The sequence below is a fragment of the Lipophrys pholis genome (genome assembly GCF_963383615.2).
Source record: "Lipophrys pholis genome assembly, chromosome: 14".
Lineage (NCBI taxonomy): Eukaryota > Metazoa > Chordata > Actinopteri > Blenniiformes > Blenniidae > Lipophrys > Lipophrys pholis.
Genome location: NC_137633.1, coordinates 28,492,110 through 28,507,163, shown reverse-complemented (window position 1 = coordinate 28,507,163; position 15,054 = coordinate 28,492,110).

Below are 15,054 nucleotides of genomic sequence, written 5' to 3'. Positions count from 1 at the left end.
CTCTGACACGCCGAAGTTTAAAAGTTGAGATAGTGGTGGAAGTGAGGCAGCTCGGTAACGACCTGCTGTGATGCTCTGCCAGGCTGCAGCCTCATAAGCTCTCAGGTCAGAACAAGCACACAAGCAATCAGAGGAGTCCAGTTTCACCGGACTCATCTCTTCTGAGGCTTGAACTGAGTCTCTCACATCCTCCTCAGGCTGGGGAGTCGTCCTTCCAATCATGAGGTTGACGGTTCAATCCCTATACCTGTGAGCAAGACACTGAAACCCAACATCTCCCATCGGACATCGAACATCTCACACGGCAGCCGTCGTCTTTGGTGTGCGAGTGTGACTGAAGAAAAACACTGGCACTTTTTTTACTCTTACAAAATGAAAAGTTAAAGTCAAAGTGAACTTTATTTCCAGTTCCACTGTACACACTGTACACACTGTACACACTGTACACACTGTACACACTGTACACACTGTACACACTGTACACACAAGACACACAGAGGAATCCACACATATATCACTCAAAGTAGAATAAATATAAGAAAATAGAGAATATTGACCAGAAAATGTGCCGTTATTCCCTTTAAATGTCGACTACAATATACACTCGGTCGGTCGATGGATTGTTCTATTGGTTGGTTGGTTAGTTGGTTGGTTGGTTGGTTGGTTGGTTGGTTGGTTGGTTGGTTGCCATATAAACGTGATGCTCTGCAGGTCCCGTTGAACATCCATCCATCCATTTTCTCTTGCTTATCTGTTTTCGGGTGGTGGTGGTGTCAGTCTGAGCACCGTCACCCAGATCACATTGACCCATTAAGAACCTTCCTGCAGGTGGAGAGCCCACAGGAAGGTGGAGAGCCCACAGGAAGGTGGAGAGCCCACAGGAAGGTGGAGAGCCCACAGGAAGGTGGAGAGCCCACAGGAAGGTGGCGCCCGGCGTGGGACATGAACCCTCTACCTTGGGACTGAGAGTCTCCTGCTCTACCTACTGAGCTGGCCGGGGGACATGAACCCTCTACCTTGGGACTGAGAGGGTCCTGCTCTACCTACTGAGCTGGCCGGGGGACATGAACCCTCTACCTTGGGACTGAGAGGGTCCTGCTCTACCTACTGAGCTGGCTGGGGGACATGAACCCTCTACCTAGAGACTGAGAGGGTCCTGCTCTACCTACTGAGCTGGCTGGGGGACATGAACCCTCTACCTAGAGACTGAGAGGGTCCTGCTCTACCTACTGAGCTGGCCGGGGACATGAACCCTCTACCTAGAGACTGAGAGGGTCCTGCTCTACCTACTGAGCTGGCTGGGGGACATGAACCCTCTACCTAGAGACTGAGAGGGTCCTGCTCTACCTACTGAGCTGGCCGGGGACATGAACCCTCTACCTAGAGACTGAGAGGGTCCTGCTCTACCTACTGAGCTGGCCGGGGACATGAACCCTCTACCTAGAGACTGAGAGGGTCCTGCTCTACCTACTGAGCTGGCTGGGGGACATGAACCCTCTACCTAGAGACTGAGAGGGTCCTGCTCTACCTACTGAGCTGGCCGGGGACATGAACCCTCTACCTAGAGACTGAGAGGGTCATGCTCTACCTACTGAGCTGGCTGGGGGACATGAACCCTCTACCTAGAGACTGAGAGGGTCCTGCTCTACCTACTGAGCTGGCTGGGGGACATGAACCCTCTACCTAGAGACTGAGAGGGTCCTGCTCTACCTACTGAGCTGGCCGGGGACATGAACCCTCTACCTAGAGACTGAGAGGGTCCTGCTCTACCTACTGAGCTGGACGGGGACATGAACCCTCTACCTAGAGACTGAGAGGGTCCTGCTCTACCTACTGAGCTGGACGGGGACTCCCATTGAACAGTTGAGTGTTAAAAGAAAGTTTTGACATGACTGTTTCTACACGAGTCAAAAACAGATTTGGATCCAGATTGTTTTGTGCCATCATTCCTCACTCGCTAACACGGTGAAAACCTCCATCTTTCTTATCTGCTGCTCATGAAATCCTGAACCAGACTCATCAGGATCAATCCCGGTCTTTTAGTGAGTTTATCTGAACCTTTTCTGTAACTCAGCCCATATCAGTGGAAAAGTCAAGCAAAGAAACCAGCAGCTGGCTGTGGTCCATGAAGGTTTTCCCCCTGAAGTCCATTCATTTAGCAGATGGGATTTCGCTGCAGATACCCCCCCCCCCACACTCCGGCTGGCTGGCCTGATAGCTGCAGCTCTGAGGGGATGATGGCCGCACTCGTGCCCTCCCCAGGTGCTCCTGTGTTTGATTGTCAGCACTAAGTGTCAGCTGGAGCAAGCGGACGGTGCATTAGCCAACAAGCACTTGGATCAATGCAGCAGAAACACAATGCAGCGTTACTGCGACGGGCGGTGCAGGTATCAGGTCACAGATACTGTGTGTGTGTGTGTGTGTGTGTGTGTGTGTGTGTGTGTGTGTGTGTGTGTGTGTGTGTGTGTGTGTGTGTGTGTGTGTGTGTGTGTGTGTGTGTGTGTGTGTGTGTGTGTGTGTGTGTGTGTGTGTGTGTGTGTGTGTGTGTGTTTTGTTTTTCTACACTGGTTGGGTCTAGTGGGACAAACACTAAGAGCAACATCAATAGCTGATGTTGCTTCCAAACATGGCCGACTTGAAGCATGTATGAGTCTTACCAGCAGTGAATCACGTGACAGAACAGCCATCAGACACTTGTTGGTGGTGCATGCGGACTTCTCATGACCACACCCTTTTACACTGTTTATGTAAGGTAAAAATCAAACGTGACGGCCATGACCGTGGCTCACGTTCAATCTCAGACGAGATAGAGCAGCATGGCAAATATTTGTACAAAGTTTCTCGTTAAAGTCAAAAATTCACGGTAACAATGAATATCTGCCACTTGTTAAAAGTTGAAGGTGTATCGGGGGAAAAGCTGAATAAATCAGGGTGTGTGTGTGTGTGTGTGTGTGTGTGTGTGTGTGTGTGTGTGTGTGTGTGTGTGTGTGTGTGTGTGTGTGTGTGTGTGTGTGTGTGTGTGTGTGTGTGTGTGTGTGTGTGTGTGTGTGTGTGTGTGTGTGTGTGTGTGTGTGTGTGTGTGTACTCCATCAGGCTAAAAATACCATCATCTGGTATCAGTACAGATATTTTTAGTCCCAAACTGCTCCCTCCTCTTACTCTGCTGTTCAATCACATGCAACAAAATGAACAATTATTCTGAAGGGAATCATTTCTATGTGGAAGTTTCAGGTTTCAGCTTCTTTGCTCAGACGGTCTCTGTGTCTCATGATGTAAGAACGATTATTGACTGATCTGAATTCAAGTCAGGGCGAGTCCAGACAGATGAGATAATCTCTTTGCATTTCTTTTCTTTTCCCCTTCTTGGCTTCGAGCATAAAATGACACAGCATTTAGTTTTGGCTCGACTCCAAAAACCATTTTCAAACCCCAGAAATCAATTTCTGGCTGCGAAGAAGAAGAAAAACATGTTAGTCACAAGCTGATCAGCAGCATATTTCACTTTCTTCACAGCTGAATTCAGCAGGGAGACACTGTGGTTAAACTCTATTCATTTTTAAATCATTTTGTTTATCCAGTCATAGATGTAATAAGATCGTCTCTAAACACACAGTGATGCTGGACTCAGAACAAGGTGAGGGACCAGGAAGAGAAGAGTGTGACGATTTAAACCATGGAAGAAGAAACAGTGAAGAGAACAGAAATCTGTGAGGTGTAAAGAGCTTGGTGTCACAACTTCACTTTATTTTCAGGATGCAGCAAAAATGCTATTTCTGTACAAAAAGTCTTCTTTTAATTGCGAGGTTGCAGGTTCAATGCCCCATATGAAAGTGTCCTTAAACTAAAAATTGAAGTTGGTGTGTCTGTTATTAACGATGTGAAGCACTTTGAGGGTTTCTGAAGCTGGTTAAGTGAAATCCATTTACCTTTTTGGCCCAAAAAGGAAATAATCGCAATCCAGAAAGAATTTTGCAAACTCAGCAAACTCAATGTCTTCCATTACTTTTCCATTAACCGCTGACAAAGTGGACGCTCCTCAGACCAGGCGGGATCACAGTGTCTCTGGGTAAACCATGTCGAACTCTGTGGCTCGCAGCAGCCATCATTGCTTGCAGGTTTCCATGGAAACAACAGAAACGCTGAAAACGACCTCAGCATTCCGGCCTCTCGTGGGTGCTGCCGTTCGTTTCAGAAAAATAGCATTTCCCCCATTTCAATGGAGTTTTTCATTTTCACTTGTAACCGGGACCTCAGACTCACAGTGAACGGATCAAAGTGACTGATGAGAACATCGATCACTACTTTCACTTCAGTAAAGGAAGTGAGTATTCATTCTGTCGACTCATGTAAAGACATTAAGTAACACGGCGTCCGATCATTCAAGTTACATCGGGTCGAGAAAAAAAGTTGCAGAAATTAACATTAAAGGAACAACCAGCAATAGTTCATGTTACAAACGAAAAGAAAGTTCTAAAATGTAGAAGTGTAGAATTGTAGCTCAGTTATTGTAGCTTCATAAGATTTCATAAAATGTCCTTTTCCCCACAAAATGATGCAAACAGCTCTGGAACAACGTTTTTATTGTATATTCACACATTAACTCACACATTGGTGATGCTTAATGATCTGTAGATCTACATGGACATCAGAGGAAACAACACAACATGGTCATTGTCTGATCTATGGCAGCAGATCGTCGCCGTCAAGATGTCGTGAAAAAGTTTGGAAATTCATACAACTTTGCAAAAAGTAGAAGTTCATTTCATTTCCCAGAGAAACGCAACCTGATGAGCGTTCAGTTCCTCAAACAGGGTGTGAAACACAAACCTGATGATCCCACAGACCAGCCGGCATCACATGACACACACACACACACACACACACACACACACACACACACACACACACACACACACACACACACACACACACACACACACACACACACACACACACACACACATGTAGAAAACCTTCATGACTCCTCAGACTTCTGTGTGTTTTCACGCTGATGTTTGCTCTCGGGCTGCAGGAATGTTCACAGATGAACTGTAAGTGATCAATACGCTGCGCTGGGTCACACTGACTTTAAAGAATCTCAGACACTCAAGTCTTCATGTCCTGCAGACACACACACACACACACACACACACACACACACCCACGACCTGCCATCAGGAAGCTCTTCAGTTTCTGATGTTTTTTCATCGAGCTGCTTGCAGACATCAGTGATGTCACTTCCAACTGTGATTAGTATAAAAACTAGAGACGTCCCAATCACACTTTTTTGCCCCCGATACCGATCCGATATTTCAGAATTGAGTATCGGCCGATACCGATACTTTCCCGATCCGATACTTACATTACTATTGCAAAGATACTCAGTAGTGTATTTTTGGAGAACTAAGATGTCTGAAGGTAAAAGTACTATTGGCAGAAGCTTTGTTTACCTAGAAATTATTGTAAAACTCACTTATTGAATCAAAATTCTTCTCAGAATGACTTAAGAACTTATTTAAACTTTATTCAGTCAGAACAACAAAAACCCAGTTACACTCTGCAGTCTTGTTTCTTTATTTATCTTAACTTAAACTACTTCACCTGGGTTTTGTGGCAAAAAAAAAAAACAAATTAAAAATGAAACCCAGTGAATCAGTTTGACATATAAAGTATAAAAAACTACAACATAAACAGTATTCAGTAAAACCAATCAGAAGAACCCAGTTCTACTTCAAAGTGTCTTTGGCTGGTTGGGGTGAAAATAAGTCCTAAAAAAGTACAAATACAATAATAAAGATAAATAAATAAATGTTAAACATAAATACTCTCAGGCTCCAATGTAACTTCTTTGTGTATTAAATTCCAGTTTACCTTAAAGCAGTATGAGAGGTTTGACCTGAATGTCACTAAACATTTACATTTCAATGTGAAGTATAAACTTAATTCTACCTCAAAGTGGTAAAACCTGTTTGACTGAAGTATTCTGAACATAGTACTCTCAAAAACCTATTCACAATATCCCAGTCTCCCTTCAAACTAGAGGAACCTTCTGGGTTCTTTTCTTCACCATATCGCCCCCCTGTGGGGACTGATCCTTTATTTTGAAGTGGAGAGTTTGCTGCTTCAGTGCTGCTTTTTCTTTAGTTGTTGTAAACTGAGGAACATCCACACGACGATAAAACGATCTTTGTCCTCCCTGTCCTTCTCCCAACAAACCGTCCACACCTCACTATGAACACGGCTCAACACCAGGCTTCAAGGCATGTAGTACACATGCCAGGCCTTTAGGGGCGCTGTGACTCACCAAACAATAAAAAAGCAGAAGAAGACAGACCACATAGAGATTTAGAAGTAGACTTCTGCACATAAACACATAACCCACTATATATAACTCTAGTTTTATAGGTCTATGGCCCCGCTCCGCCTGCTTCTAGCTTCTGCAGCTCCACCCGAGCTTCTAGTCCCTGATTGTTCTGGTTATAAGGTGACGTAGGGGGCTTTTCCACCGGAAAGAACCAGGTTCTAGTTCTGGTCCTGGGCCAGACTTAGCACCAGTTCTTTGTCTTTCCACTGCCAAAGCCCCGGCCAAACAGGGGCTGAACTGGTGCTACGCTGGCCCCACTTCGTTGCTGGACCAGAGAGGAGCCAGACTGGGACCCGACGCGTCATCAGCTGGGGGCGGAGTTATCTCTGGAGGTATCTCTGGAGGTATCTCTAGAGTTATCTCTGGAGGTATCTCTGGAGGTATCTCTGGAGGTATCTCTGGAAGTATCTCTGGAGTTATCTCTGGAGGTATCTCTGGGGGTATCTCTGGAGGTATCTCTGGAGGTATCTCTGGAGGTATCTCTGGAAGTATCTCTGGAGGTATCTCTGGAGGTATCTCTGGAGTTATCACGACCTACAAGGCGGAAGCGAGGCTGTACCGGCTTTCTGTGAACACGGAGCCCCAGAGTGGTTATAGAGAAAAAAATTAAAAATACACGTGGGAATGATATAATAAGTCGTTCCCTGAAGTTAATAATACGAGGGAACGGGATTATTTAATTCACATTTGCGGAGCCGAGGCTCTCGAGATACTGCAGAGCTCCACCAGTCAGTCAGCTACGTCAGATATTATTTAGAAGTAGTTTTCCATTGGGGTTTATTTTCCACACTTTTCATGGTGACATTATTATAACTAACGTCACGTCCAGGTCTTGTTTCACCTTCTGACCGCCGGCTGAGGAGCTGCAGCCGCTGAGCAAGGCAGTGTGAGGCAGCAGGGGGCGCTCCACTCCGCTATGAGAGCTCCAGTATTATTTTCTAACCCACAGAACTTCTTTATAATGAATACTTTTGGTTCATCAGCAACTAAAAAACAAACTAAATACTACTGTAAATGAACGCTTGTAGTTTATAGGAATAAAATGAGCCTTTTAACGGCTTCATGTGAAAGAACTTTAATCAGAGTGTTTACGTAGGTTACCATGGAAACAGTTCTCAGAGCTTCGTTCTATCATTCTACACCTCCATTCTTCTCCATGTTGAAGCTTTTGATTCAGACACTCCCAGAAATAAAGGGAAAGGAACAGAAATTCACTATGTAACGCCCAAATGGTGAAAAATAAGACCCAATCTCATACATGCATTATTATTTTCCCCTCTATGTCCACTCTGGGGCTCCGGACTCAAACAAGACGGACGTGAAAAAACACCAATCGAGCTACGAAGAGACGTAATGTCTTCTTTCTCTTTGGTGCATCAGCGTATGGGTGGGTAATATAAACTAACCTCTTCAGTCCAGTCACAGTTCAACTGAAGCTTTTCCTGATCCACTTTGCACTTTAACACGCTGCAGCTCAGGTTGGTTCTTTGTTTAATTTTGACTTTACTTCGCGAGTTGTGAAATTTAAATCCGTGGACGTCCAAGGAGAGCGCGCATTGACGCATTACGTCAGACAGGCACAGACTCCGGCTCCGACTACGGTGTGGGATGAGGTCCAAACAAGGTAGAGCAGCACATTTTCCCCCACAAATCCCACTTCATTTCACATTGATGTGCAGCTCATGGGCCGGCGCCGGCCAGACAGTTGGCTCCCGCGGGCCGCCTATTGAGGACCCCTGTTATAGAGCATCTTCCTCTTCTACCATCAGATTATAGAGCATCTTCCTCCTCTAACATACAGATTATAAAAGCTCTTCCTCTTCTACCATCAGATTATAGAGCATCTTCCTCCTCTAACATACAGATTATAAAAGATCTTCCTCTTCAACCATCAGATTATGGAGCATCTTCCTCCACTAACTCTTCACTCTCTTCAGTAGTTTCCACATTATTAAGCAAACTGAAATGATAAAAATCATGTAAAATTCTTCATAATTCTTAAGAAACAGGTTAATAAAAGATTTATTTCAAAAACAGAAAACTGATTGTGACGGAGCGGCTCGGCAGACACAGCGGACACTGAAGCGCTGTGGCTGAGCTTCGGACCCGGACGGCATTGTGGCACTTTTTTTTTTTTTCCACTGGAGACCGAAGTTGTTTTTCGGTCTTTTTCGAATATTGTCCCCCGTTTGCATCCATTTCCCTGCAACGCCGTCTGTAGCAAGCCAGCCAAGCAGTGCACACTTGACTGGCTCGCTGTCAAACGTATGCACACACACACACACACACACACACACACACACACACACACACACACACACACACACACACACACACACCATTGATCACTCTTCCGCTGCTCACACGAACTCCTGACCGGCCAAACCGATGCATACGCACTTCCGGCGTTAAATAGTGCATCCGTGCGTCAGGTGTTCCATGTTATTTTGTGTTATTTTGTCTTTTGTGTTAATAATGTGTTTGACAGTTTGGATATATGTAGAGACCAGTACGAGTGATGATTGATTTGGAATGGTTGATGAAATCATGTGAAGGAAAGCATATTTTGTCACTAATTGAAGGTCCAGGACCAGTTTCGCCCAGGGGAGGGGCTTAGGGAATAAAAGGGAGCCATCTTGGCTTGGAGGAGCGTAGGCTGGTGAGTTACAAGGGAGGTAACTCTGGAAGAGAGAGATCCAGAAACGTTTGATGTATTTTTCCCCTAATTTATTTATTGTTTTTTTTGTTTTTTTTGTCTTTGCACTGTAAATAGCTGCACTTGGGAGGCCGGCGAAATGTAATGGTAAAAAGACATTTGCTCAACTGCGCCATAATTTTTTTGATTTTTGTTGTAGAAAAAAAGAACCCACGACATATGGTGTCAGAAGTGGGATGGCCAGTTGAAGGAAATTCACCCGTCCTCCAAGACAGCGGACAGGACTGCTGTCCCAAAGAACAGGGGGAGCTGCAGCAAGTGTCGGTGATCCATTCTCATCTTCAGCATCGGAGGCAGAGGAAAGACAGCCGGGATGAAGCAGGTGCTTCAGCTTCAGGTGCAGTGGAGGAGGGCGGAATGCTCACAATCATGAGGGACTTTTTGAAAGCACAAAGCAGGAGAGAAGAGGGGCTGTTGGCAGAACCCTGGGGCTTGAGAGCGTCTCTTCCTGGCACTAACCAGGGGCCTGACGTAATGAGCCAGCTGCCAAGCCGTGCCTCAGCTGCTGCTGGTACCCCAGCACTCTCACAGCGAGCAGTCCTCATCTTCCACTGCCTACCCCAGCACGACAGCGCATACCAAGGAGGTCACTGGCTGATTTTGCAACACCTCTTCCAGAAGAGTCCCAAAATAGACTTAAACGGCCAAGGGCAGAATATAGACACTTTTCAGACCAGAAAATCCCATAGTTTCAGATGGTTGAGGACATTGAAAATTACCTGCTGTGGTTTGAACGCATTGCTCGAACCTGGAACTGGCCGGAGAGGGAATGGGCATCCCGCCTCGTTCCTCTGCTGACGGGAAAGGCTCTTGAGGCCTATACTGCCATGGATGAGGAGAGGGCACATTGCTATTGTGACCTGAAGATGGCACTCCTGAACAAGTTCGACATCCCACCAGATGGTGCCACCTGGTGAAAACCCCAACGAAACCTACCACCGTCTGAGGGGGGTCTTTACCGGCGATGGGTCCATCCTGAGCAACACACCAAGGAGGAGATTGGTGAGATCATCATCCTCGAGCAGCTGCTGCGTGTACTTCCGCCTGAGATGAGGACCTGGGTGAAGGAGCATGAGCACAAGGGACGGGCTTTCAGCTGCTAAACTGGCCCAGCAGTACATCAACGCAAGGCGGGGAGGACCAGCTGCACACCCGAACAATGGTCCACACCAGCCGACATCCCAGCCAGATCTACAACGACAGCCGAGGAGGGAGACCAACCATGAGCTACCAGGGAACTACAGCTCTGCCCCAAATCAACGAGGCTCTGGTAAGGAGTTTGTGTGTTAGTATTGCCAGCAGCAAGACCACCAAGGCTTCAGTATATCCACTACGAAAGATCAAGTTGGCTGGCACCTGTTATGCACCTCAGCTTGAGGGAGGTGGTGTGAGCATGAGATTGCAGTGCCATAAGACTACAGCCTTAATGGCCAACCAGTGACTGCTCTTTTGGACAGTGGGAGCTTCATGTCTCTGTTAAGACCAGAGTTAGTTTCGGTGAACAGTGTGGACTTCAGTAGACAGGAAGAAATAACCTGTGTGCACGGAGATAAACATTGTTACTCTGTGGCTGAAATAACAGTGACTATTGATGAACAATCATACCTGTTGACTGTGGGGGTAGCTGAAAAGTTGCCTGTTGTTGCCCTCTTGGGCTGGGAATTACCTGTTTTACTGGACCTACTGCTAGCGAGCCGGCCAGCAGAAGTTGAATCCAGTGTGGCAGAGAAAGAGGAGGTTTCTTGTCCTGCAATGACTCGGGCAATGATTAAAGCAGGTGTGCAACCACCCACAGACTGCGTACATAGGCTGGGTGAGAGTGACTTTCAGGGGCCGAAGAAGTGGGATTTCCCTGTGCATTCGCTCCGACTTTGACAGTAGTCTGCTTGACGGTGGTACGAAGGGCCCATGAAAGTCCCGGCGTAAGCCCCGTTTTGAGAAACAGCTATGTGTGCCTGAAATGAATTGTGATGAGTCAAAAGCATTGTGGTCAATACCTGAGAATGTGTCTGTGTTACAGAGGGGGGATGATACTTTGAAGCCATTATTTGCAAAGGTTAATGAGAAAATGCATAAGGGCTTTGTCAGGAAGTTCATTTTGTGAGATGATGTGTTGTTTGTTGTGGAGGGTGACCATAAACGTCTTGTCATCCCTGCGAAATGTAGACCACTGATTAGGCACCTGCCACATACAGTTCCATGGTCTGGACATCTTGGGCGTCACAAAACTTACCTACGAATTAGTTCACGCTTCTATTGGCCCTCCATGTGCACAGACGTCCAAAGATACTGCACTACATGTCCTATGTGTCAAAGAACCAGTCTAACCTGCAAATCTGACCGAGTCTTTCTGCAGCTGCTCCCGATCATCTCTGTTCCATTCTGCAGGATCGCAATGGACATCATAGGGCCTTTGGTGAAAAGTAGTGGGGGTCACCAATACATTCTGGTTGTTTGTCACTATGCCACTCGATTCTCTGAGGCTTTTCCCCTGCGCACCATCACTGCCCCGGCTGTGTTGAGAGCACTGGTGCATCTCTCCGGAAAGAACTGGAGGAGATGCTAAAGCTGGGTGTGATCAAGGTTTCCAATTCCGAGTGGTGCAGTCCGGTAGTGATTGTTTTGAAAAAAGACAGCTCCCTTCGCATATGTATTGACTTCAAGAAGCTAAATGCGGTGTCTGAGTTTGATGCATACCCGATGCCATGGTTGGACAACCTCCTCGAGAAGATTGGAGCTGCCAAGTACATCACAACCATACACTGCCTTCCAAACTCCAGCTGGACTGTTCCAATTCACAGTCATGCCGTTTGGGCTTCATGGAGCCCCGGCCACTTTTCAACAGCTCATGGACAGAGTGCTACAGGTCTGTGATCACTGCAGTGCAGCCTATCTGGATGTTGTGGTGATCTTCAGCAACACCTGGGCGGAGCACCTCCAACAACTTTCCTTGGTCCTGGGCAGAATCCAGAAGGCTGGTCTAACGCTCAACCCGTCCAAGTGTGAGTGGGCACAGTAGAAGACGCAGTACCTTACTATCAAGTGGGACAAGGAGAAGTACGGCCACAAATAGACAAGGTTGAGGCGATTCAAAGCTGTCCACGGCCACGGACTAATAAAAAGGTGCGCTCCTTTCTGGGATTGGTGGGCTGGTATCGGCGTTTTGTTCCCCAGTTTGCTACGATCGCAGCCCCACTAACAGCATTGACATTCAAAAACCAGAAGAACCTGGTGGCCTGGTCTGATGGATGTGAGACAGCTGTTAACACCCTGAAATCTTGCCTATGTTCCTCACCTGTTCTTAACAGCCCAGATTTCGAAAAGGGGTTCCTGGTGCAAGTGGATGCATCAGCTGTTGGAATTGGAGCAGTACTGGCTCAAGGGGATCCTGGAGAGGAACGCCCGATAATGTACTTGAGCCGTGAACTCGTGTCACGGGAGACCAAGTATTCGACCGTAGAAGAAGAAGGTCTGGCCATCAAGTTACGGTACGACCTGTTGGGAAGAGAGTTTGAGCTGGAGACAGACCATCGGGCCCTGACATGGATCAACTCCATGAAGGACCACAACTGCCGGATCACCAGATGGTATCTATCCCTGCAGCCATTCAAATTCAAGATTCGGCATCAACCGGGCAAGACCAATGTGGTGGCTGATTACCTGTCCAGGTTGCCGCACATCATCAACCTCAGTGAGGAGGGGGATGGTGTGACGGAGCGGCTCGGCAGACAGAGCGGACACTGTAGTGCTGTGGCTGAGCCTCGGACCCGGACGGCATTATGTGTGCGCTCACGCTGCACGGTGTGGCAGGCAGGCGGTGACGTGCGCACCTTTTTTGGGGGGGGATTTTTGTTGAAAAAAAGAACCCACAACACCGATGCTGAAGACAATAGAAACACAATCTGAGGAATCAATAATATGGAAATAAAAAAACAGTTTTTGTGTTTTAAAGATTTCCTTTGGACATTTGTGAAACATTTCAGTAAACTAACTGCAGCCTCCCAGTGACAACTTGCTCATGTGCTCACCACATGATGAAGCTCCATGTGTGCAGCTGAACGCACATCTGCTTCACGCATGTGTCTCATCTCCATGCCACCACGCTGCTAACGTGGCTAATAGCTTCTGCTCTGCCTTTAATTAACCACATTCATGATTGATTGGTGGAAAATTGGATTGAATCTTGTGGCCGTGCACAGGCATGCGGCGCACTGGCAGTTGTTTCCCAGCAGAGTCTCATCATCATCATCACCGTCATCATCATCTTCCTCTTCCTCGTCATCATCATCATGTGAAAAACCATGAAACCAGATTTTTCTGGATTTGTCTTGCTGTATCGTATAGAAATCCTTCACCGTTCAGGATAATAAATTATTGAAGAAGCTGAAGTCACTTTATCACATAATCGAATCTCCGATTTACAGAAAATCGTCATAAAACTATTTTAACCCATTAAAACCTGACGCCACATGTCCTAAGAGCCTCGTGTGGCATGAACACGTCTGCACACCTACCAGCCACAACATTATAACGGGGTGGTTGCAGCTCAGTGCCCCCCACTAGCTCAGCTGGTAGAGCATCAGACTCTCAATCTCAAGGTAGAGGGTTCATGTCCCACGCCGGGCGCCACCTTCCTGTGGGCTCTCCACCTTCCTGTGGGCTCTCCACCTTCCTGTGGGCTCTCCACCTTCCTGTGGGCTCTCCACCTGCAGGAAGGTTCTTAATGGGTCAATGTGATCTGGGTGACGGTGCTCAGACTGACACCACCACCACCCGGGAACGGAGAAGAGGGAGAAAATGGATGGGTTGCAGCTCAGTTGGTAAAGCGGTTGTTGAAGGATGCAGGTTTGATTTCTGTCTCCACCTGTAAACATGTCACAGTGTCCTTCAGCAAGACAGTGAACCACAACCTGCTCCCAATGGATGGATTGAGTGTCTTGCATGGCAGCTGCCTCCATCTATGGGTGAATGTGACTGATGATGTTGAAACAACATTGTTTTCAGTGTTTCTGCTGTTGCCATTCAAACAGACATCATTTTCAAAATGTTGCCATGTAAACATGAGACTTTTCTGAAATAAAAATATAAAATCAACTTAACACTGTCTCACTGGACACGTTAGTGTTTGAATAGGCTTACTTTTAAAAAAGCTGTGCAAGGAGATTGATAACAATGGAGGATTCCAGCTGCTTCTTTATCGAGGCGAGCCAACATTTACTACATCATCATCTGCATGTGGAGACACATCTCCAATTAGGTTTTAGAGATATGACTTCCTGTCACTTTGGAATAATATGAATACTCCCCTTTTTGTTTTCCTGAAAAACTTCACACTTTGTTCCAGGAGTTTCAAACCTTTTAATATTTAGATATTCATGACTTAGTGAAAGTGAAACTTTCTCTGTGTTTTTGGCGTCTGTTTACGGAAGCTCAGAGCCACTGAAGACAAGACTTTTTCCAAACGGCTTCCAAGGTGGAACGTCAGGCAAATGCTGTGAATCTGTCTCCATAGAAACGGAGGAAAATGCAACCTTCTGAAAACACTCTGGGCTCTGTGTCTTTGTGGATGGGGGAAGTGATGCTGCTGCTGGTCATACACACCAGGACCGTAGAAAAGAACAGTTCTGCACATGCTCAGTAGAGCCAGTCAGAACAATGTTTCCTCCGTGGTGTCATGACTCACACTCCATATTCTCCTGTGATTTGGTACTTTTATTTTGACAGTCACTGTAATAACAATCCAACTTGGCGGTCTGTCCACTAGAATATCCGTGTTCTCTTTGTTCATATTTAGAGCTCATTGTTCTCTGCTCAACGTGTGTTTGGTTTCATTACAAGAACAAACAACAGCACCCACTAGTGGGCCAACATGGTAACTACATTGGTTTCAGTCTTTCTGCCGTTGAAAACGGACCTCATTTTCAAAACGTTTCCTTGTAAATGTGAAACTTTTCTGAAATGAAAATGCAAAAAT